A 26,311-nucleotide genomic window follows, 5' to 3' on the forward strand; every position below is an offset into this window, starting at 1 on the left:
TGAGTTCTAGGATCTTCTGCTCATGTATCAGTGGGTGAGGGGGAGGCTCTGTAATGGGGTGAGGTGTCCTGCTCCGCCCTCCTGACTCCTGGAGATGGATGATGGGAGTCACACAGTCCCCCGAAGTCTTCTTCACTATTGTGTACTCCTGTGGATGGAGAGAGACACTTAGGAATAAACCCTTCAAGGGCCATGTGCTCTCCTCTGGCCCTCTCTTCCTGGTACAACGTGCCTACTTACCTTCTCATGGCTCCTATATCACTGGTCACATAATACGTTACTCACCATACTGGGGGCTGATCTTCAGGTTATCCTTCACTTGGAAGGTCTGGAGGCCGTTCTCCAGGACCCTGGACTCTTCCTATCACTTCCTATGATGGATTTTCCTCCCCGATGTCTGACTTGATACAGATAACAATGAAGAGGAGAGAAATCTAGAAAAGTTTACCTCTCCGCTCAGCAGGGAGATGATCTCCAAGGTGAGGTCTAATATTCTTCTGCTGATCTCCTTCCTGTCCATCCTTGGTGGCTTATTCAGGAGAAGGGTCGTATTGCTGGTTTTCTTCATGATGCCTTCAAAAAAAAAAAAAAAAAAGTTATAAAAGATTAATCAGTGAGTTCCATGTACCCTTTAATGAGGGCGAGAAAATGTACAAATCATCCCGCAAAAGTCGATTCGCATAAAAATTTGTTTCAATACTGTACAGAGTAAGCATTCTGTACAGTATTAGAATGTGTTGGCTCAGATTAGCCAAAGTTATTACTTTGTGAAGTCTCGCGAGACTTCGGGTAATAACTTCAAAAATTAATTTCTACTGTTACAACTAGATTTTGTACTTACCGTAAAATCTGTTTCTCTTCCGTTCATTGGGGGGACATGGGCATTGACCATGGGGTATAGCTGTTGCCGCTAGGAGGCAGACACTAAGCACACAAAGTGTAAGCTCCTCCCTCTTCAGCTTTATCCCTTCCTGCAGGAACCAAGCTAATCAGTTTAGTGCAAAAGCAGTAGGAGAAGCCAGACATAAGAAAATCACATTATGTGCAAACCCAGAACCACACAGGCCCGAAAAGGCCATAAACAAAAAAAAAAAATGGGTGGGAGCTGTGTCCCCCAATGAACGGAAGAGAAACAGATTTTACGGTGAGTACAAAAATCTGGTTCTCTCATCAGTCTCATTGGGGGACACAGGCATTGACCATGGGATGTTCCAGAGCAGTCCCTGGGGGTGGGCTTAACTACAACCCTCCTGCCAAGCAAAGAACTGCTGTTTGCAAAACTCTACGCCCAAAAGAAGCGTCAGAAGATGCAAAGGTGTGCACTCTGTAAAACTTAGAAAAAGTATGCAAAGACAACCAGGTCGCCACCTTGCACACCTGAAGGGCCGAAGCCCCGTTAAGAGGCTTCCACTGCCCGAGCCGAATGAGCAGTCACCCGGAAGAGCGGGGCCCAGTCTTTAATGCGGTATGCTTCCACAATAGCCAAACAAATCCATCTGGAAATGGAAGTCTTTGCAGCTGCCAGCCCTCGTCTTGGCCCCTTTGGAATCACGAACAGGGAATCCGTCCACCTGAAAGATGCCGTCTGGGATACGCACTGCACGCACCAGATCCAGAGTATGGAGCGACTGTTCTCAAAGATGAGACGGGTCCGGACAAAATGAAGGAAGAATAATCTCATTTAGATGGAATGTCGACACCACCTTCGGCAAGAAGGACTGCACAGGGCGAAGGACCACCTTTTCCTGATGGAGGATCAGGAAGGGCGACATGACAGAGCCACGAGTTCTGACACTCTACGGATAGAAGTAATTGCAACCAAAAAAAGCCACCTTATAAGACAGGAAACATAGAAACATAGAATGTGTCGGCAGATGAGAACCATTTGGCCCATCACGTCTGCCCAATATACTGAATACTATGAATAGCCCCTGGCCCTATCTTATATGAAGGATGGCCTTATGCCTATCCCATGCATGCTTAAACTCCTTCACTGTATTTGCAGCTACCACTTCTGCAGGAAGGCTATTCCATGCATCCACTACTCTCTCAGTAAAGTAATACTTCCTGATATTACTTTTAAACCTTTGGTCCTCTAATTTAAAACTATGTCCTCTTGTAGCAGTTTTTCTTCTTTTAAATATTCTCTCCTCTTTTACCTTGTTGATTCCCTTTATGTATTTAAAAGTTTCTATCATATTTCCTCTGTCTCGTCTTTCTTCCAAGCTATACATGTTAAGGTCCTTTAACCTTTCCTGGTAAGTTTTATCCTGCAATCCATGTACTAGTTGAGTAGCTTTTCTCTGAACTCTCTCCAAAGTATCAATATCCTTCTGGAGATCTGGTCTCCAGTACTGAGCACAATACTCCAAATGAGGTCTCACTAGTGCTCTGTAGAGCGGCATGAGCACCTTCCTCTTTCTACTGGTAATGCCTCTCCCTATACACCCAAGCATTCTGCTAGCATTTCCTGCTGCTCTATGACATTGTCTGGCTACCTTTAAGTCTTCTGAAATAATGACCTCTAAATCCCTTTCCTCAGATACTGACGTTAGGACTGTATCACTGATTTTATATTCTGCTCTTGGGTTTTTACGCCCCAGGTGCATTATCTTGCGCTTATCAACATAAAATTTTAGTTGCCAGATTTTTGATCATTCCTCTAGTTTTCCTAAATCCTTTTCCATTTGGTGTATCACTCCAGGAACATCAACCCTGTTACAAATCTTTGTGTCATCAGCAAAAAGACACACCTTACCATCGAGGCCTTCTGCAATTTCGCTGATAAAGATATTAAACAATATGGGTCCCAGAACAGATCCCTGAGGTACCCCACTGGTAACAAGACCATGGTCTGAATATACTCCACTGACTACAACCCTCTGTTGTCTGTCCCTCAGCCACTGCCTAATCCATACAATATAGGAGTCCAAGCACAAAGACTGCAATTTATTGATAAGCCTTCTATGTGGGACAGTACCAAAAGCCTTACTAAAGTCTAGATAAGCGAAGTTTACTGCACCTCCGCCATCTATTATTTTAGTCACCCAATCAAAAAAAGAAAATCTAAAATAAGATTAGTTTGACATGATCTCCCTGAAGTGAACCCATGCTGTTTTTTATCTTTCAATCCATGGGATTTTAGATGTTCCACAATCCTCTTCTTAAGTATGGTTTCCATTAATTTCCCCACTATTGATGTCAGGCTTACTGGCCTATAGTTGCCCGATTCCTCCCTACTGCCTTTCTTGTGAATGGGCACAACATTTGCTAATTTCCAATCTTTTGGGACGACTCCTGTTACAAGTGATTGGTTAAATAAATCTTTTAATGGTTTTGCTAGTACACCGCTAAGCTCTTTTAATAGCTTTGGGTGTATCCCATCAGGCCCCCATGACTTATTTGTATTCATTTTAGACAGCTGTTAAGACACATGCATCAAAAGATTCATTAGTCTTCCTTACTAACTGAGGTCCTTTTCCTTAATTTTCCTCTGTAAAAACTGAACAGAAGTATTCATTGAGGCAGTCAGCTAGTTCTTTATCTTCTTCCATATACTTTCCTTCTTTTGTTTTTAATTTGGTAATTCCTTGTTTTAGGAAGCGCATCGACACCTGCTGCAAAGGCTCAAACGGAGAAGATTGGAGAGCATTGAGCACTAGATTAAGATCCCAATGATCCAATGGAGGACGGAAGGGGGGGCAGCATGCACCACCCCTTGTAGAAAAGTCAGAACCTCCGAAAGCAAAGCTAAATTTCGCTAAAAAGGAATGGAAAGAGACGACACTTGTCCTCTTTGAGAGAGCCAGCCCCAAGTCCATGCCCAACTGCAGGAAAGCCAAAAGTCACGGCAAAGAAAAACACGAGAATGACGGGCAGTCCCTTGGACCTGATCTTCCTGAGAAGCCACGGAATGAGCTGAAGAGGTGGGAACACGTAATGAAACGTGAACTGACTCCACGGGATCACCAGTGCATCACATGCCGGGGCCCTGGGGTCCCTGTACCGTGCGACGAAGTCCTCGACCTTGTTGTTGAACCATGAGGCCATGAGATCCACATCCGGCTGACCCCACCTATCGCAGATGTCCCGAAAGACCTGCGGGTGAAGAGCCCACTCGCCGGGATCGAGACCATCCCAGCTGAGAAAGTCCGCTATCCAGTTGTCTACACCTGGAATGTGAACTGCCAATAGCGCCGTCACCTGTTTCTCCGCCCAGCTCCGAGATATTTTCCAACACTCCCCCCCAACCCGAGGCTTGCGTCCGTTGTTGACACCCTCCAACGGAGAGGGAAACACAAACGCCCTGATGTCAATATCGGAGAGGCCATCCACCATCTGAGGGCCCGACGCACTGGGGAAAGGACACACATTGGCTCATTCAAGGAGTCTGGGGAGTGATCCCAGCTGGACAGAATGGTTCGCTGAAGCGCTCTGGTATGGAACTGAGCATAGGGAACTGCTTCGAAGGCAGAAACCATGTGCCCCAAAGCCCGCATGCAGCGACCAATAAGAACCAGAGCTGGCCGCAACAATGAGCGAATCTGAATATGGAGAGTGGATAGTTTTTCTGGAGACAAGAACACCTTGGCCTGACAAGTGTCCAGTACCATGCCCAGATAAGTCAATCACTGCAATGGATAAAGACAAGACTTGTGTCTGTTCACGATCCATTCGAAGTGCTCCAGGGTGTCCAGGACTATGCTCAGGCTGTCTGCCGTCCCTTGGAATGACAGACCCTTCACCCGGATGTCATCTAAATAAGGGATTGCCATGATCCCCCTGGGATTGAGCAGGGCCATGACTGCCGCCAGAACCTTCGTAAATACCCTGGGACCTGTGGCCAGGCCAAACGGGAGGGCTACAAATTGGTACTAAAAATGGGCCCACTGCGAACCGGAGAAACCTCTGATGACTGACGCATATGGGCATGTGAAGATAAGCGTCCTTGATGTCTATTGAGGACAGGTAGTCCCCCGGTTCCATGGACGCAATGTCACGACAGGTAGGTAAGCAGGGAAACAACCAAACATGGGAAAAGAAACTGAACAAAGGACTAGGCCCAAAAGTTAGGGAGAAAGGGTCACCTCCTAGCGATCCCTAAAAACTTTCCCTAAGCTGCTGTGCCCATGTGCATACCCTTAGGGTGGATATGCACATGCCCTTGTACCTAAACCTGAACTCCCTGGGCAAACCCTAAGCAGCAGGCAAAAGGGAAGAGGCAACCTGCTTCTTCAAACCAGGAAGAAGCAAGCGTCTCCCTAGAGGCCTAGTTAAAACACACAAAGGGAAATGAAGGAGAGGACTTATCTTGAGCAGAGCTGGAGCAGACGATCCACCACAAATCAAGAGCTCCCAGGAAAATAACTATAACCCGCACAGGCCACTGGGGGAAGGAGGGATAAATAGCCTCACTAACAATGAAACCCAGTACACCTGAGGGAAGGTGGATCCAGCTCAAATCCAAATCAAAACAAACCAAGACGTCAGACATGTGCAGCCAGTCTGACAGATCTCTGCACATTCACAGGGCAAGGCGTGACACGCAATGACCGACCTCAGTGACTCCATCCAGAATCTGCGGACGCGAAGGAAACGGTTGAGCGCCTTGAGGTCTAAAACGGGACGGACCGCCCCCTCTTTTTTGGGAACTACAAAGACATTGGAGTAAAATCCCTGAAACTGGTCTTGTGCAGGAACCGGGACAATCACACCTTGCTGCAGCAGCGTGTGAATTGCCAGAAAAAAAAAGAATCTGCGGCTGTGGGAGAGGCCGAAGGAGACAACCTAAAAAAAAAAAAAAGGGAAGGAGGGGAGGATTTGATATTCAGCTTGTAGCCCTCTGCAATGATCTTTCTTACCCACGCATCTGAGATGTGAGCCAGCCAAACATGCCAAAACACATGAAGCTGGCCGCCCACCCAAACGGAGGGCACCGGGAGCCGCCCATCATGCAGCGGAGCTCTTAGGATTAAAGGACTTGGAGCCCTGTTGACGGGAATGCCAGGAAGGCCGCGGCTTGAAGGAAGGCTTTCATTTCTGGCCTGCAGTCGACTTATCGGACGCTCCGTTGGGGCCGGAAAAACTCTGAAAAGCATGAAAACCATATTACTTACCTGTAATTTCCTTTTCATGAATCCTCCATGATGGCATACGATGAGAGATGACCCGCCTCCAACCAGGTAGGGACATGAAGTATAAAATAGACCCTCCTCCAGCATATCCTCAGTGTCTTCTGGACCGACAGCCTAGAGAATCTATTTTTCCAAGATATATATATATATATATACACAAAAATAAAAAATTCCACAGCACATCCAAGTAGTAAAAAGTTGAAAAACAACTTTATTCACCAGACATGCGACGTTTCGATGCGCTCACTGGGATCTTTCTCAAGCAGTGACAAAGTGGGCAGTGCATAGTGCATATTTATGCAGCTTGACATCATTAAATAATCAACAAGTCAAGTACATTCATCAAAGTGAATAAATTCAAAATAATAATACAGACAGTACTATCAATGTATTTGTACAATCACATCCTATGACAAGCTTAAATGTGATAATATGGCATCATTCCTTCTTATGAAAATTCAACGTGAACATAAAAATTAAGCATAATACGTTAATTGTGATAATAATAAACACAGGTGTAGGTCTTCTTGATAACCTAAAGTGTACAGGTGTACCTTCAGTGAGGAGATGAGATGGGTCACAGGAGTGTGCGATGGAGTCAATACACGTGGATCTCGGCGTATCAAACATTGCAGTGCGCATGTCAGAGGACCTTTCCAAACACCCCGGTCACATGATCGCGTGTTGATCCGATCCTTAAAGTGCGCATGTCCAAGGACCTTGGAACATGTGATCGTAACATGTGATCACACATCCGATCATGTGATTAGGTGTATCACGTCACAGAGAGCAATACAAGGTTCTGAGTATTCTATAACCCTGTGAAGACATCAGAAGACATGATCGCATATCCGATCATGTAATCAAACGTATAATCGCCTCATCAGAGACATTGTGAGATTATAAAGTGCTTCACAAGTGCTAAGTTACACAATCGCCGAAGTAACTCCTGTAACCCGGCACATGAAATCGCCAATATACACAAGAGGCGGTGCGATTGTGGTCATGGACACTCATCAGTACATTGCAGAAGCCAATAGACAGTTGGAAGACTGAGGTTTATCAGAAATTACATACTGACCCTAGATGGGATATTGAACGGAAGATACAGAGTTTGCTACAAGAGGCCAGCAACGCTGTCATCATTGATGACAAGCTCAAAGAATTCCTTTCAGTCTCACATCCCATGACACCGTTCCTATACCTATTGCCTAAGATTCACAAAAATCTTCAAACTCCCCCTGGGAGACCTATTGTCTCTGGTCGGGGATCCCTTTTGTCTAATATCTCTATCTTTTTAGACAGGGTATTACGACAATATGCAATGTCAGCCCAATCTTATTTTCAGGACACCTCAGATTTTTTTAATAAACTGGCAGAGATTACTTTACCACCGAATGCAATTTTAGCATCGTTAGACATTACCAGTTTTTATACTTCAATCAGACATAATTTTGGGATTGAGGTGGTCACCAAGGCCCTGACTCCACCTTTTCAGCCGAATGTCAGGACTTTATTTTACAACTTTTACATTTGGTACTGACATGCAATTATTTTTTGTTTGGTGATTACTTTTATCTCCAGAGGAAGGGGACCGCCATGGGGTCTAATGTGGCCCCTACTTACACCAATATGGCGGTCTCCTTCCTCGAGGAGACATACATCTATGTATCGCCCCACTTCCGACATGTTCTAAAGTGGTGGCGATACATAGATGAAATTTTTTTGATTTGGACTGTGTCGGAGGACTCACTCATGGAGTTCTTTCAATTTCTGAATACCATTGATGCAGACATTAAATTCACCTTGGAACATTCAAGTGAACAAATACACTTTTTGGACACCGTTGTGACTGTTAAGGAACGTGTGCTGTCGACGGGCTTATATTCTAAGCCCACCGATCGCAACACATTATTAAGTTACAACAGTGCACATACCAGAGCCATGGTCAAGTCGCTTCCTCTGAGCCAATTTTATCGTGCAAAGCGCATAGTGAGCAACGATGATGAATTGTCGGATACTCTAAAACGCATGACACAGGCTTTTATAGATAGAGATTATCCTTTAGCTCTACTAAATGAACATCTCACCTCTATACAGGAGAAATCACGCATTAATCTTCTCAAAAAGAAGGATAAGAATAATAATAAACAAATGAAGAGTATTTCCCTAGTTACTGTCTACACAGAAGACAGCACACATGTTAGACAAATTGTTTTAAAACACTGGCCTGTCTTGAAGAGTGGACATGGGGGAATTGAAGAATTTGCTCTTCCTCCTCTCATGTCATACAAGAGAGCCAGGAACCTCAAAGATAAATTAATTCATACCGATATAGGTCCACAAAAAGAATCTGGCCAGACCTTTCTACGCTGCCCCAAATTGGGAAGTTTCCCCTGTTTGAACTGTATAAATTGTCGATATATGCAGAAAGGCAGTTTCTTTCTGCATCCATTGACACAGAAAAAATATATCAAATACTATTTAACATGTGATTCCTCATTTGTCGTATACATTCTTTGGTGCCCATGTCAGTTATTATATGTTGGCGAGACCTCACTGGATTTTAAAAGTAGAATGAATCAGCACCGATATACTATTCGTAAAAAACGTATGGATCTTCCAGTTCCAAAACATTTCACTGACATGGGCCACAAAGAAGGGGATCTCAAATTTATGTTAATTGACCATATTCCCACTCCCCGTGGAGGTAGTAATAGACACACTTTACTCAAGAAATGTGAGATTCGGTGGATTGCTAGATTAAACACATTGAGACCCCAAGGGTTAAATGTGGACTATAGGCCCTGGCTATTGTCCTGAGTGGTGACATTGGGATTCCTCTCGCCTGTTTCATTACGGAGTTGTATGTGGTAGTGCCCCCTTGTTTATCAAACAAGGTGATTTTATACATTGTTTTTATTACCTTCAGGATTATGGTGAAGATTGGGCTTGTTCTTGCCAGGAGTGAGGGGTGGAAGGCTAACCTACTGGATCATGATGGGACCTGGATTATTAGCATTACAAGTTCTTATATATTTTTTTCAATATACATTATAATTTTTCTCTAATTTTTTGGTTGACAACAGTGGTTGAGCTTTGTGCATTATCATTTTTTCCTGTACCTTGCACATGAATATGACCATGCACAGTATTACTATGGGGTATCTACGATGTCCATTCATGTGATCTGCATATTCTGGTTAGATGTGTGAATGTGCTCTTGGAGTTAGTAATATCAGAGAGATAGGTGACATTAAGGGTTTTCTAATGGGCTCTTATATGATTGCCCCCGTAGTCTAGAGGATGATCCCGGGTCTGTCACGCTGGATTTCCAGGAATGGTATCCCGCGGACAGGGGGGATATTCCAACCTGTGGTTTTGTGGTGACAACACGAGCCACAATGGTTGGGCTCCTCGTTAAGACTAGGGGGTATCTTAATAATAACCATTTTGAGTTAAACACTCGATTTGGTAATTGGCGGTACTACCGCGCATTATGTACCTTCTTTTCCCTCACAGTGACGGTACTTCTGTCTATTATGTCACCTTTCTACCTCCCTGGCTGATTACTGACCCACATCCATATATTTTTAACATCGGAGCTATTATATTGCTGATCGCAATGGGACTTTGTTGAGAGCCATGATATGCTTGTGTATATTGGCGATTTCATGTGCCGGGTTACAGGAGTTACTTCGGCGATTGTGTAACTTAGCACTTTATAATCTTACAATGTCTCTGATGAGGCGATTATACGTTTGATTACATGATCGGATATGCGATCATGTCTTCTGATGTCTTCACAGGGTTATAGAATACTCAAAACCTTGTATTGCTCTCTGTGACGTGATACACCTAATCACATGATCGGATGTGTGATCACATGTTACGATCACATGTTCCAAGGTCCTTGGACATGCGCACTTTAAGGATCGGATCAACACGCGATCATGTGACCGGGGTGTTTGGAAAGGTCCTCTGACATGCGCACTGCAATGTTTGATACGCCGAGATCCACGTGTATTGACTCCATCGCACACTCCTGTGACCCATCTCATCTCCTCACTGAAGGTACACCTGTACACTTTAGGTTATTAAGAAGACCTACACCTGTGTTTATTATTATCACAATTAACGTATTATGCTTTATTTTTATGTTCACGTTGAATTTTCATAAGAAGGAATGATGCCATATTATCACATTTAAGCTTGTCATAGGATGTGATTGTACAAATACATTGATAGTACTGTCTGTATTATTATTTTGAATTTATTAACTTTGATGAATGTACTTGACTTGTTGATTATTTAATGATGTCAAGCTGCATAAATATGCACTATGCACTGCCCACTTTGTCACTGCTTGAGAAAGATCCCAGGGAGCGGATCGAAACGTCGCGTGTCTGGTGAATAAAGTCATTTTTCTACTTTTTACTACTTGGATGTGCTGTGGAATTTTTTATTTTTATACTTTGGAGGTGGATCGCCCCCGCAGCCGCTGGCACTCCGACCGTACTCTACAGATAGTTGTGCTGCCCACATCCTTCTACCTGTGCTATATATATATACACTCACCTAAAGAATTATTAGGAACACCATACTAATACGGTGTTGGACCCCCTTTTGCCTTCAGAACTGCCTTAATTCTACGTGGCATTGATTCAACAAGGTGCTGATAACATTCTTTAGAAATGTTGGCCCATATTGATAGGATAGCATCTTGCAGTTGGAGATTTGAGGGATGCACATCCAGGGCACGAAGCTCCCGTTCCACCACATCCCAAAGATGCTCTATTGGGTTGAGATCTGGTGACTGTGGGGGCCATTTTAGTACAGTGAACTCATTGTCATGTTCAAGAAACCATTTTTCCAGTCTTCAACAGTCCAATTTTGGTGAGCTTGTGCAAATTGTAGCCTCTTTTTCCTATTTGTAGTGGAGATGAGTGGTACCCGGTGGGGTCTTCTGCTGTTGTAGCCCATCCGCCTCAAGGTTGCGCGTGTTGTGGCTTCACAAATGCTTTGCTGCAGACCTCGGTTGTAACGAGTGGTTATTTCAGTCAACGTTGCTCTTCTATCAGCTTGAATCAGTCGGCCCATTCTCCTCTGACCTCTAGCATCAACAAGGCATTTTTGCCCACAGGACTGCCGCATACTGGATGTTTTTCCCTTTTCACACCATTCTTTGTAAACCCTAGAAATGGTTGTGCGTGAAAATCCCAGTAACTGAGCAGATTGTGAAATACTCAGACCGGCCCGTCTGGCACCAACAACCATGCCACGCTCAAAATTGCTTAAATCACCTTTCTTTCCCATTCTGACATTCAGTTTGGAGTTCAGGAGATTGTCTTGACCAGGACCACAACCCTACATGCATTGAAGCAACTGCCATGTGATTGGTTGACTAGATAATTGCATTAATGAGAAAAAGAATAGTTGTTCCTAATAATTCTTTAGGTGAGTGTGTATATATATATATATATATATATATATATATACACACTCACCTAAAGAATTATTAGGAACACCTGTTCTATTTCTCATTAATGCGATTATTTAGTCAACCAATCACATGGCAGTTGCTTCAATGCATGTAGGGTTGTGGTCCTGGTCAAGACAAATCTCCTGAACTCCAATTGTCAGGCTACAATTTGTACAAGCTCACCAAAATTGGACTGTTGAAGACTGGAAAAATGTTGCCTAGTCTGATGAGTCTCGATTTCTGTTGAGACATTCAAATGGTAGAGTCCGAATTTGGTGTAAACAGAATGAGAACATGTATGCATCATGTCTTGTTACCACTGTGCAGGGGATGTTTTCTGGGCACACTTTAGGCCCCTTAGTGCCAATTGGCCATCGTTTAAATGCCACGGGCTACCTGAGCATTGTTTCTGACCATGTCCATCCCTTCATGACCACCATGTACCCATCCTCAGATGGCTACTTCCAGCAGGATAATGCACCATGTCACAAAGCTCGAATCATTTCAAATTGGTTTCTTGAACATGACAATGAGTTCACTGTACTAAAATGGCCCCCACAGTCATCAGATCTCAACCCAATAGAGCATCTTTGGGATGTGGTGGAACGGGAGCTTTGTGCCCTGGATGTGCATCCCTCAAATCTCCATCAACTGCAAGATGCTATCCTATCAATAAGGGCCAACATTTCTAAAGAATGCTATCAGCACCTTGTTGAATCAATGCCACGTAGAATTAAGGCAGTTCTGAAGGCAAAAGGTGAGTGTATATATACCTAACACCTACTTTTTCTAACAGTTTTTGTTTATTTATTTATATAATTTTTTTTTGTGGGGGAAATCCCTGCCGTCATGGAGGATTCATGAAAAGGAAATTACCGGTAAGTAATATGGTTTTTCCCTTTCATCCTCCATGACGGCATACCATGAGATATATCAGATCAATACTAACCTAGGGAGGGACAACGGCTTCTAAAACTCTCGTACCGAAGGAAAGCTCCTGCTTTGACCGAGTGTCTACCCTATAATGCTTTATAAAGGTATGAGGGTTGGACCATGTTGCTGCCCTACAAATCTGTTCTATTGAAACATTAGCCTTTTCTGCCCATGAAGTGGAAATCGATCTTGTGGAATGGGCCTTGTAAGTTTCTAATATTGCTGACTTAATCCACCTGGCTAAGGAGTCTTTTGTGGCTCTATGACCTTTAAATTTTCCTTGGAATTGGACAAACAAATAGTCTGATTTCCTGAAATCTTTTGTGGCCTCTAAATAAACTAAGATGGCTCTGCACACATCAAGTTTGTGAAATTTTTCTTCACCTTCGGATTTTGGATTGGTACAAAAGGAAGGAACCACAATCTCCTCCTGTCTATGAAAATTGGTAACCAGGTAGGAAAGAAGCATCCAACCTAAACACCATTCTGTCTGGAAATATCATGAGAAAAGGTTCCACTATCTTCAGTGCCTGAATCTCACATATTCTGCGAGCTGATGTGATAGCCACTAAAAATAAGACCTTTAGTGCGATATATTTTAAAGACACATCTGACAATGGTTCAAAGGGGGCTACCGTTAACCCTGAAAGGACCAGATTAAGGTCCCAAGGAGAGACATAAGGTCTAGAAAAGGGTTTCAATCTATCTGCTCCTTTTAAAAACCTGATGATCCAAGGGTGGTCTGCGATTTTTATATAAAAAACTGAACTCAGCGCTGATACATGCACCCTTAAAGTATTAGGACGTAACTCTTTGTCAAAACCAGATTGTAAGAATCCTAATACCGTCTGAATGGAAAAAATCTGGCATGAATTTTTTGATTGAGAACACCAGGCACAAAATTTTGACCAGAGCCTGGAATAAATCTTTGAGGTCACTACCTTTCTGCTAGCCGCCATTGTATTAATTATATCATCTGAAAGTCCCTTGGCTTTTAAAGTTAACCTTTCAGATTCCAGGCAGTCAGATGTAGTTTCCCTACCCGGGGGTGACAGATTGGACCATGGACTAGTAGGTTTTTTGTCCAGGGAAGAATCCATGGACTCTATAATGACAGAAGTTTTAACAGAGGGAACCATGATTTTTTGGGCCATAGTGGGGCTATCAGTATTACATGAGCCCTTTCTTGTCGGTGGTGAGGTGATCCCGAAGGGAAGAACCTGGAATTGAAAATGATAACCTTTTCCCCAGAAATACCGCAAACCGCAGATATCGCTGAGCTTCTTTGCATATTGGTACATGGTAATATGCGTCTCCTAAATCTATAGATGCTAAGAAGTCGCCTTTTTTTAATAAGTTTATGGTTGACCTTAGGGATTCAATCTTGAACCTTTCGTATTTTATGAATTTGTTCAATTTTTTTAGATTTAGGATCAACCGGAACTTCCCACTGGTCTTTTTCACCAAAAACACTGTTGAGTAGTATCCTTTTTCTAGTTGAGAAAAGGGTACTGGAATAATGGCTCTTTGAGATGGAAGATTCCAGACACCCTCCTCGAGAGATTCCTGAAGGAGGGATGTCTTTTGAATGGGTGTTACCCTGAAAAAAAATAACGGGGGAAGAAGACGGAAGGAAATATCGAAACCTTCTGCTATGATGTTTAACACCCCTGCATTTTGGATGATATTTTCCCAGTCTTTTAGAAAAAAATTGTACCTTTCCCCCCACTTGAATCTTGGCGTCATTGTTTAGAAACTTCCGTGTTTTTGTGGGTGAACATGAAACCTCTGTTCCTTCCCATATTTTGATATGACCACTATATTTTCCCTTTTGACCACTGTCCTCCTCTGTCTGTTCTTTTAGAATGAAATGGACCCCTTTTCTTTGCCTTAGAAAAAACTGAAATTTTCTTTTATTTGTTTCTTTTGGAAAGGATTTTTTTGAATCCGCTGCTTTTTCTAATATAGTTTCTAAATCCTGCCCGAACATCAAGCTGCCATGAAAAGGCAAATTACTTAATTTTATTTTTGATGCAACATCCCCCATCCAGGATTTTAACCATAGGGCCCTCCTTGCTACTACCGATAGACTAGAGGTTCTGGCAGCTATTCTAACCGACTCCGCTGTCGCATCAGATAAGAAGTCTACCGCTTTTAATAAAAGAGGGAAAGAATCTTCTAGGGTATCATAAGGTCTACCTTCCTTAAGCAGGACTTCTAACTGCTATAACCAATACTGAAGTTTCAGCTAAATTGGGCTTAAATATGGCCGTAGCAGCTTCCCAGGATTTTTTTTTTAGTGGAATCTACTTTCTTGTCCATAGGATCTTTTAATGATCCCATATCTTCAAAGGGAAGAGAATTGGATCCTTAGGGAAACATCGACTTTGGGGCAAGAGGTTAACAGAGTCTCATCCTCATCATTAAAGGGAAATCTACGCCTCATGGTTCTCGAAATAAATAATTTCCTATCTGGAGATTTCCATTCTCTTTTAATAATTTCTAACATTTTTATGTACTGGGAAGACCCCTTTTTTTCTGTGCTCGAGACTCCCCATACATTTCATCCTGAACAGACCTATGAATTTTTTCATCAGAAAGATCCATAGTCGTCCCAATTGCTTTTATCAATTCATTCGTATCTTCCGAAGAAAATAGAAAGCTTCTAAATTCTGTGTCTGAGCCTGAAGAATCATCAGAATCATCACTGTCTGAATCTGAATCCTGATCTGGGTTTGAAGAAAAAGATTCGTAATTTTTACCCCGCGACTTAGTTTTATGCATTGTCGGGTCAGGGTTAGATGTGGACTGTTCCGAAAAAACTGACAGGATCTCCTCTTTAATCACATCCCTTAGTTCCTCTCTAATGGATGGGACTAAGTCCTTGGCCACGTTAGCCGTGCAAGATTTACAGAGTTTCTTGGACCCTATATCTGACAGTTTTGTCAAACAACTTACACACTTCTTAGTATTAAGAGAGGATGTTGGTTTTTTAACCCCGTCTTTATCACTCTACAGGCACACAGGAGAGAGAGAGAGAGACACACAATAAGGGAGGAAGACATTAGTAAAGGTAATACAATTCCATAGTCTTCCCCCACTGGATGTGACTTACTACAGCTGCACCCCTAGAAGGCTCCATCTGTGCTGCCGCAATATCCGATATATTGCTGCTCTGCATGCTCTCTTAAATCTCTCCTTACCTGCAGACTTCAGATCAGCGGACGACTTCCGTCTTGATCTGCCGTGACAAATTAAGCTCCGCCCCTTACAGTCGTCATGCATACCGGAAGTCCCTGTGGAACGCATCGGACTTCCTGTGATGTCATCACTATGCACCGGAGGAAGCGCTGTGATGAGGAACATCTTCCAAGACCGGAGGAACTAAGTAAGTGTCCTGTCAGCACATGGCCCTTCCAAGCCGGCGCGCAAGCAAGGAGGTAAGGAACAGGTTTACATACTTAGACCTTCAGCACCAAAACCAACTCCAATATAGGAGGTTGGTGCTGCCTGCCCCCTCATGTGCCTGCCTACACAGAAGTGGACCCATAGCAAATGCCATGAGTGTTAACCCATCTCCCATCTGGAGGGACAGGAAGACACTGAGGATATGCTGGAGGAGGGTCCATTTTATACTTCCTGTCCCTACCTGGTTGGAGGCGGGTCATCTCTCATGATATGCCGTCATGGAGGATGAAAGGGGGGAAAAAAAAGCTTCCACTTTTTTGCCTTATTAGAACGCCCCCGTTTTGAGGTAAATGGGTGCTCTTACCACCTGTAGCGTCCGAAATGATATCATCCAGGCACTTACCAAAAAGTCTGCTGCCGGTAAATGGGAGGGCCGTCAGGGTCCGCTTTGAAGCATTATCTGCCGCCCAGCATGAGAGCCATAGGGTACGGCGAATAGCCACCAACAGGGCTGGCTAGCAAGCCATAAACCTCCCGAGTCGAGACCCTGACGTAAATTACTTGCCCACTCCCCCATAGCTTTGCTCGCCCATGTAGAGGCAAACACCGGCTGCAGCGCTGTGCCCACTGCTTCATAGGCAGATTTTGCAAACGCTTCCAGCTTCTTATCTTGAATATCAGAAAAAGAAGCCCCATCCGCCATTGGAAAGGTAGTATGTTTAGCCAAGCGGGAAACTGGCGGGTCCACTATAGGTGGAGTCGACCATTTCTTAGTCAAATCCTCTCGAAAAGGATATAGGACGTTAAAGCGTTTTGGCAACATAAAACGTCTATTAGAGAAATTCCACTCCTTGGAGAGAGAGGAATCAAACTTCTGGTGGTTGGGGAAACACTTGTGCGAGCGACGGGACCTTCTAAAGGAAAAACCCAAGCTGGCAGATGATGGAGCTGGATCCTCAACCTGCAACGGCTCAATAACTGCAGTAATTAAATTGTCCACCATGGAGGATTGTTTGGGCGACTGACCCTCCGGTGAGACAACATCCTCATCTGACCCTCACTCTTTGGAACATGCATCTTCAGCTGTCGGAGTAAGACTCTCTAGCAGGAGGAGGAGAGGCCGAGGACACGGGAGACACAGAACCCCTTTTGGGGGAGGAAGTATTGGACCATTTTGTGGGGTGGCCGCGATGGGTACGAGCCCCGTGATCCCCAGAGTCGGACCGGTCAGAGGACTGCCTTGCTGAAAAATGCCCCAATATATCCATAATAGCTTTCTTGGTATTGGAGACATCCTGTACCACCCTAGACAGGGAACGCGCCCATGGGTCCGGAGCCGAGCAGCTTGATGGCGGCACAGCAAGCGCAAAGCAGAGGGAGTCTGACTGAGGGGATTGAAATTTTGCACGACATGCCTGGGTTCAGACATAATGATACCCCTGTCACCCCAATAAGTAAATGGGAAGGTTAGGCCCTGCAAGAAGGGACAAAAAACACTTACCCAGCCTGTGTCCCTCCAAACGCCAGTCAGACCCTCATTTCCAGCCAGGAGCTTTAAAAATCCGGAAGTGGGCGGAGCCCACTCCCCCACTGACAAGAGGGCGGGACGAACACAAGCCCCGCCCAAAAAATGCTGGCGGCTCCAGCGCCCGTCCATCTTTTCAGGCCACGCCCCTCTCTCTCCAGAATCCCCTGCTTTCTCAGATACTGGCCAGGGACAATAAGCCATGGGGGGGGTACCCTGCATGAATAGGCCGCACAGAAGCCGAGGCCTCCATTAACAACGGCCCGGCGGCCCCAGAACCGATGCACAGACCCAGAAGCGGCGCTCAGGGGAGTAAACTCCACCCCCTCCTTTCCCGGTGCGCTCCAGAGGACGCAGTCAGCCCGGGAAGCCGCAGCAGACGTGCGGCGTGTACAAAGAAAGCAGTCACCCTGCTGCAGCAGCGTCCCAGGTAATGTTAACCCTTAAAGGAGATTGCTGCCAAGTCCACACGTGGGGAGGAGAGAATACTGGCCGAGGAGCACTAGAGGTGGTACTTAGGGGGTTACTGGAGGGAAGGTGGAGGGGAGCATTGCTCCTACTCACCTGTCCGACGTCTTCTGCCCCCCTGACTCTAGCCGGATCACCACCTTCAGTGTGGGGCCCCTTGGTGAGGGACGCTACGCCGAAACAGAGGGGACTTTTGCTGGTGTGGCCGTGGTGATGCGCTTGCTGGCGGGAGACAGAGGTCTTTACAGGGACCTCTGGTCCTCCTTTTCTTTTAGAGAGTGGGTGACCCCCTGGTCTCCCATCTCCTGGGTGGGAGTGCAGGCAGTTTTTACCCAGACTTCCCGCTAGAAGGAAAAAAAAGAGACAAAATTAGTAACTAGCAGACCTGCAACGCAGGAAGGTCTGCCTCCTACAGACACTAACCTAAAACTGATTAGCTTGATCCCTGCAGGAAGGGATATAGCTGAAGAGGGAGGAGCTTACACTTTGTGTGCTTAGTGTCCACCTCCTAGCGGCAACAGCTATACCCATGGTCAATGCCTGTGTCCCCCAATGAGACGGATGAGAAAAACCTTTTCCCGAACTCAGAATGTATCATCCGAAGTTGATTCGCTCATCCCTACTCCTGGCAGTGAAAACCTCATTCACACGGAACAGATTCTCTCATCCGGCACAGAATGATGACAACCCCCACTATCCCCACTACTACCCTGTCCACACTGTCTCCTCACAGCTCATCTTACCTGCAGGCTGGAGCAATGAGAGCCCTGACTACCGACCAGGACCTGCCCAGTATCTGCTGCACTGTCAGAGCTGAAGGACCTGGGGTGATGTCACCATCATGTGATCAACTGCTTGAGCCCCGCCCCCTGCACTGATCACATGACGGTGACGTCACCCCAGGTCCTTCAGCTCTGGCAGTGCAGCAGATACTGGGCAGGTCCTGGTCGGTAGTCAGGGCTCTTGTTCTCTCTGGTATCAGCCATTCCTCCAGCCTGCAGGTAAGATGAGCTGTGAGGAGACAGTGTGGTGGAGAGCTCAGACATGTCACCTCTGGAGATTCTCCTCCATTACACACAAGGAATCCTTCTCCGCTCCTCAGCTTAGTATGATGGGGGGAGTAGTAGTGGGGATAGTGGGGGTTGTTATCATTCACTGCTGGATGAGAGAATCTGCTCTGTGTGAATTAGGTTCCAGGCATAGTGAGTGAATCGACTTCGGATGAAACATTCTGAGTTTGGGAAAAGGTTTTTAACAGTAGAAATTAATTTTTGAAGTTATTACCCGAAGTCTCGCGAGACTTTGTGAAGTCATAGCTTCGGCTTATCTGAGCAAATACATTCTAATACTGTACAGAGCGCTAGCTCCATACAGTATTATGTTCCATCCAAAGTCGATTCACTCATCCCTAGCCAGGAGCTTAGATACACACAGAACTCAGAGTCTCCTGCCTCCACACCCTGCACTGCCAGGAGCTTAGATACACATGGAGCTCAGGGTTTTCTCATCAGTGCAGCTTTATGAGGGTCTGAGTTTATTCCTTTTTTTGGAGGGGGATGAAGAAAACCAGCAATACGAACCTTCTCCTGAATGAGCCACCAAGGATGGACAGGAAGGAGATCAGCAGAAGACTATTAGACCTCACCTTGGAGATCATCTCCCTGCTGAGCGGAGAGGTAAACTTTTCTAGATTTCTCTCCTCTTTATTGTATTCTGTAACAAGTCAGACATCGGGAAGGAGAATCCATCATAGGAAGTGATAGGAAGAGTCCAGGGTCCTGGAGAACGGCCTCCAGACCTTCCAAGTGATGGAGAACCTGAAGATCAGCCCCCAGTATGGTGAGTGATGTATCATGTGACCAGTGACCAATAGTCATGTTGTAGGAGCCATGAGAAGGTAAGTAGGCACGTTGTACCCAGGAGGAAAGGGCCGGAGGAAAGCACATGGCCCCTGAAGGGTTTATTCCCTAAGTGTCTCTCTCCATCCACAGGAGTACACAATAGTGAAGAAGACATCGGGGGACTGTGTGACTCCCATCATCCATCTCCAGGAGTCAGGAGGGCGGAGCAGGACCCCTCACCCCATCACAGAGCCTCCCCCTCACCTCCTGATACATGAGCAGAAGATCCTAGAGCTCACCCACAAGATGATGGAGCTGCTGACTGGAGAGGTGACACTGCTGGGAATGCTGGGAAATTTTCCAGTAACAGCACTGGAGGGGTCTGGGTGATGATGGTGTCATTGTGTTGTCAGGTTCCTATAAGGTGTCAGGATGTCACTGTCTATTTCTCCATGGAGGAGTGGGAGTATATAGAAGGACACAAGGATGTGTACAAGGAGGCCATGATGGAGGAGCACCAGCCTCTTATATCACAAGGTAAGAGCCGTCATGTGCAGTGTGTACACGTGTGTGCAGTGACATGTAATGGAGGAGCACTAGCCTCTTATATCACAAGGTAAGACCCGTCATGTGCAGTGTATACACGTGTGTGCAGTGACATATAATGGAGGAGCACCAGCCTCTTATATCACAAGGTAAGACCTGTCATGTGTAGTGTATACACGTGTGTGCAGTGACATATAATGGAGGAGCACCAGCCTCTTATATCACAAGGTAAGACCCGTCATGTGTAGTGTATACACGTGTGTGCAGTGACATGTAATGGAGGAGCACCAGCCTCTTATATCACAAGGTAAGAGCCGTCATGTGCAGTGTATACACGTGTGTGCAGTGACATGTAATGGAGGAGCACCAGCCTCCTATATCACAAGGTAAGAGCCGTCATGTGCAGTGTATACACGTGTGTGCAGTGACATGTAATGGAGGAGCACCAGCCTCTTATATCACAAGGTAAGAGCCGTCATGTGCAGTGTATACACGTGTGTGCAGTGACATGTAATGGAGGAGCACCAGCCTCTTATATCACAAGGTAAGACCCGTCATGTGCAGTGTATACACGTGTGTGCAGTGACATGTAATGGAGGAGCACCAGCCTCTTATATCACAAGGTAAGAGCCGTCATGTGCAGTGTATACACGTGTGTGCAGTGACATGTAATGGAGGAGCACCAGCTTCTTATATCACAAGGTAAGAGCCGTCATGTGCAGTGTATACACGTGTGTGCAGTGACATGTAATGGAGGAGCACCAGCCTCCTATATCACAAGGTAAGAGCCGTCATGTGCAGTGTATACACGTGTGTGCAGTGACATGTAATGGAGGAGCACCAGCCTCTTATATCACAAGGTAAGAGCCGTCATGTGCAGTGTATACACGTGTGTGCAGTGACATGTAATGGAGGAGCACCAGCCTCTTATATCACAAGGTAAGAGCCGTCATGTGCAGTGTATACACGTGTGTGCAGTGACATGTAATGGAGGAGCACCAGCCTCTTATATCACAAGGTAAGAGTCATTATTAATCCAGTTAAGATTCAGGCGATAAAGGACTAAGCTCCTCGAAAATATCTTAAAGCCTTGCAGACATTTTGGGCTTTCCCAATTATTATAGAAAATTTAGAAAAAAAAATCGGGTTTGCCAAACCTCTCACAGATTTAACCAAGAAAGGTGCAGATGTTGCTAATCAGAAGCTGGACGCTATGATTGCTTGTGAGACATGGAAAAAATGTTTTGTTGAAGCTCCCATTCTTACCCCACCAGATCAGAATAAACATTTCGTAGTGGAGGTCAACGCTTCTGAGGTTGGAGTCGGAGCGGTTCTATCTCGGGGTACCTCTATCTTCACCTCTATGAAGCAATGTGGATATTTCTCCAGAAAAAGTTCTGCTCCTGCAGCTAACTATGACATTGGCAGTCAAGAGACTTTGGCTATCAGTGGGCTTTTGAGAAATGGCGTCATTTCCTAGAGGGGGCTAGACGCCAGGTAGTGGTCCTCACTGACCATAAAAATCTTATGTTACTGGAGTCTACCAAAAGACTAACCCTAGACGGGCATGCTGGGCTTTGTTTTTTAAACGTTTAACTTTGTGGTTGCCTACAGGCCAGGTTCCAAAAACTTCAAGGCTGATGACTTGTCCAGCAGCTTTTGTGCCTCTCATGCTCCAAAGTTCCGATTTTACCTCACGTGTGCTCATTTAGGTCATCGGTTTCTGATAATCTGGAGGTGAAAGTTGTATCTGACAAACTGTGCACAGTCTGGGCCCAGGCTCATACGAGCCCGCGGCATTCCCAGGGTGTTCAACAAAGAACCGCTAACAGAAGAAGATTGACAGGGGCTAATTTTGCACTGGGCTAAGTACCAAAAAAGGTACCGTCCTAAAATTTTGCGCCATATTTCATTTGTCCATACAAAATTCTAGAGGTTGGTAATCCTGTACCTTTTTCCTCTGAATTTGCCTGATTCTTTCGAAATTGACAATGTTTTTCTCAAGTCTCTGTTAAAGAAACCTCCTGGTCCGGTGTAGGTAGAAGGTGAAATAGAATTTGAGGTAGGAAGAATTCAGTATTCTAGAAGGGTTCGTAATAGGTTGCAGCATTTGATTCACTGGAAAGTTTATGGTTCTGAGGCGAGGTCCATGCGGATCGGATGATTAAGAGATTTAATGTGTTGCACCCTGACAAAGCTACTCCTAATGGGGGTCTGGTGGCCCCTCCGGAAGTGGGGGGGGGGGTACTGTTACAGTTCCCCGTAATAGTTGCTGGGGGAACCAGGGCTGTTGGGCGGCCCCTTCTCACATTGGAGCCTCAGGCCATTGAGGCGGCACAGGGCGTTCCGGAACGTCAGAGCGAGTGCTCCTCACTCACTATAAAAGGCCGGCACCTGCTGTTCCTTTGTGGTATTGAAGACTCCTTTTGGATTAGTATTGCGACTACTTTTTTGGCTTCTGGCAATCTGGCATTTTATTGATCTCCTGGTTGGTTTTCTTGTTTGTCTCTGGTGTTTTTGTACTTCATTGTCCCACTGGCATTTGACGCCTTACCATATCACTACTCTTTGTGTTTTTTTTGTTTATTGTTCCCTGTTTTTGCATTGCTCTTACAACACATATTCCGGAGTAGGGACTGCTGCCCAGTTGTGGGGTCACTGCCTTGGGTGACCGTGCAAGTAGGTAGGGATAGTGGCTGTTCAATTCTCAGAGATGAAGGTTATCTGAGCTCGGGCCTAGATCTTAGGAGGTTGCACATGTAGCTCTTCACTAAAACACTGGTAAGAACAGACAAACTCTTTCACTTATCAGGGGGCAGACCAAATTCCATCACCTGGTAACCTAACAAGATGAGCCAAGGTTTTAACAGTGCCATTAAGTACCCAAATTAAAATCTCTGCCCTCAACCATCCCCACAATAGATGACGTCTCTATAATACACAACATCTACAGTACTTGGAGAAGACAGAGCGTGTCAGTGCTACAGACCTATAGTAACACATGGTGCACAGAATCCTGGTGCCATGTGTTACTATGGTAACAGTCCCCAGCTATTCAGCAGTGACCTGCAGGGGGCAGTCCAGGGGCTTCTATAAGGAGCGGCCAGGTCCTGTCTACATGAGTATGGGGAAGCTTGGGTTCTGCTCCGTCTCAGAACGTATTATCACTGAGCTGTAACTCCATGCTGGGGTCAGTCCAGTGACATGGCGCTAAGATCGGAGACTTGGAGTCCATTGTCAGGTGGTAAGATGTAAAGATTCATCGTCTCCATACTATGGAGCACATTAGTTGAGAGGACGGGTTTATGTTTCCTGTATTGACCACAAGTGTTTGTCGATAACATCGTGAAATTACATGGTATCCCTCTGATGTGGTGTCTGATAGGGGGACTCAGTTTGTTTCCAGATTCTGGAAGGCGTTCTGTACTCGTCTGGGGGTACAATTGTCCTTCTCTTCGGCCTTTCACCCTCAGTTAAATGGACAGACTGAACGCACAAATCAGAATCTGGAGACTTACTTGAGATGTTCTTCATTTTTGACTTTAGCCGAGTTTGCCATAAATAACTGTAGTCAGGAGTCCACTGACAAGTCGCCGTTTTTGGGGGGGCATATGTGTTCCACTCGCAATTTGGCATTTTTTCTGGTACGGAGACTTCTGGTATACCTGAAGAGGAACGATTTTTCTCTTCTTTGTCATCTATTTGGTGGAAAATTCAAAATAATCTGAAAAAAGGTGGGTAACAAGTATAAACGTATGGCTGACAAGAGATGCATGATGGTCCAGACCTGAGAGTGGGTGATTCTGTGTGGCTGTCCACAAGAAACATTAAGTTGAAAGTACCTTCTTGGGAGTTGGGCCCAAGGTTTATTGGTCCATATAAGATCACGGACATTATTAACCTGGTAGCCTTGCATCTTGAATTTCCTCAGGCTTTGAAGATTCATAATGTGTTCCATAAGTTGTTGTTAAAGAGATATGTCGAACCTGTTGAACCGTCCTCCTTGCCTCCCGCTCCTGTAATTGTGGACGGCAATCAGGAATTTCAGATCGCCAGGATAGTGGACTCCCGAAATCTCGGTAGATTCCTTCATTCACTGGAAGGGTTATGGACCAGAGGAGAGGATGTGGGTTCCAGCGGCTGATGTTAATGCTAGTCGGCTGGTGAAAGCCTTTTACAGAGCTCATCCAGATGAAGTCGGTCCTGGGTGTCCGGAGGCCACCCGTAGAAGGTGGGGTACTGTCACTGTCTCTAATGTGACAGGTGTCAGAAGATCTAAGAGACTGGTGGCATGTGATGTGATCAGACAACCACCTTTTGTCTCAGGTGTAGCTTACTGGTCATTACTACTTCCCTATTTAGTCTGGCTTCACCCATCATGCTATGTGGTTGATGGCTTCAGTTTTGTATTGGAAGAGCTGGTGTGTTGTCCTCTGAGTTCCTGCTCGTCCATTTACTCCAGAAGTTAAAGGGGTATTCCCATCTTAATGATCACTGTTAAATCTGTTAATGATTTAACAGTGATCATTTTTCTAAATATATTTAATTAACTAATTCCCACCCCTTAGAAGAAAATAAACATATACTTACCTGACTGTTGTCTTCCGTCTCCCCTGGTTACGGCCACCGCTCTTCTCAGGAATCGCGATGGCCGCGCTTGCGCAGACGACTTCTCTTCCGGCCGGCCGTGCGTAGTCCCGAAAGCGCACGCCGAGGCCACGCATGCGCTATGGTGATTTCTTCCTGGCCAGTATAGTATACTGGCCAGGAAGAAGTCACCAGGGCGCATGGGCGGCCTCGGCGTGCGCGTTCAGTCCAGCATGCGGCCCGGCTGGGAGAAGACTTCAATCAAGATGGAGCCCGCCCCCCTGCCGAGTGCCGAAACCAGGAGGTGGACAGCTCGCCGGGAGCAGGTAAGTATGAAATAGCGTGTTGAGAATACCCCTTTAAGTGTTACTTCCCTTTTATATTTAGTTGTTTCCCCTCTGTGTTTTGTTACTAGGCCTCAGGGAGACGCTTGTTAATTCATATCGGAAGGAACAGATCATCTTAAGCCCTGACTCTATTCCTGGGCAATTCAGGGTTTCCAGGGTCATAGCTTCCAGTGTATGAACATTCCTACCCTCAAGGTCCGTTCATACTGATAGGAGTCAGGGCTAGGCTTAGTGTTTCCATAGGTGGTGACCATTTCCCTTTCCCTAGCTTTGAGGCCTAGTTCCTTTTCCCTTCCCTCCTGTTGTTGACACTTTAGTTGTAGTAGTTGTTTTACTTACTCCTTGTACTCCTTTACTTACCCTACAAATTTATTTTTTAGTTGTTAGGGTGCTGCAGAGCACTCTTAAAGGGGATCTGTCAGCAGATTTGTACCTATGACACTGGCTGATCGTTACATGTGCACTTGGCGGCTGAATGGATCTGTGTTGGCCCCATGTTCATATCTTTGCGCATTGCTAAGAAAAATGAGGTTCTGTTTTATGCAAATGAGCCTCTAGGAGCAACGGGGGCGTTGCCATTACACCTAGAGGCTCTGCTCTGTCTGCAACTCCAGGCAGTGTAAACATCATCACATCTGGTCCTGTCAATTAATGTGCAGAGAGAGCAGAGCTTCTAGGTACAAATCTACAGACAGATGCAATTTAAAAGAATCCCCCCAGCCTTCACATGTATAACTGTATCCTTATCTTTAGAATGTGTTACTGTAAAGAAGGAAGCTGTCGGCCCACTGTCCGCCATTCACTGGTGGTTACTTCGGGCCTGCGGTCTGCTAGGTGCTGAGACAATGCTGCCCAAACCCCTGATGAAGCCAGATTAGCTGGTGAAACATGTTGGGGGGCAGTATTAGGTTTTAGTTTGCTGACCTCTTATGTTTATGTGCCTTCAAGTATTTGATTAATACACAGATACGGGCTATGCTATAAGCGATCGGTGTGTGCCAGTGCGCACTTCAATCAGAGTGGTGGTGTGGGGAAGTTCA

The 26,311-nt window shown here is 45.4% G+C and overlaps 2 long non-coding RNA genes across 2 annotated transcripts; one reads left to right on the forward strand and one right to left on the reverse strand.

Annotated features, from left to right (window-relative positions):
* Positions 1-99: 99 nt before the first annotated feature.
* On the reverse strand, positions 100-18,749 carry LOC122925072. Its single transcript, XR_006387506.1, has 3 exons — positions 18,694-18,749; positions 449-573; positions 100-148 (listed from the first exon to the last, which is right to left on the reverse strand). It is a non-coding gene; the product is annotated as an uncharacterized LOC122925072 (long non-coding RNA).
* Positions 18,750-18,893: 144 nt separating this feature from the next.
* LOC122925068 lies at positions 18,894-19,990 on the forward strand. The gene is made up of 3 exons (XR_006387503.1): positions 18,894-18,951; positions 19,503-19,626; positions 19,942-19,990. It is a non-coding gene; the product is annotated as an uncharacterized LOC122925068 (long non-coding RNA).
* The last annotated feature ends 6,321 nt before the right edge of the window (positions 19,991-26,311 follow it).

The sequence above is a fragment of the Bufo gargarizans genome, chromosome 1, assembly GCF_014858855.1.
Source record: "Bufo gargarizans isolate SCDJY-AF-19 chromosome 1, ASM1485885v1, whole genome shotgun sequence".
Lineage (NCBI taxonomy): Eukaryota > Metazoa > Chordata > Amphibia > Anura > Bufonidae > Bufo > Bufo gargarizans.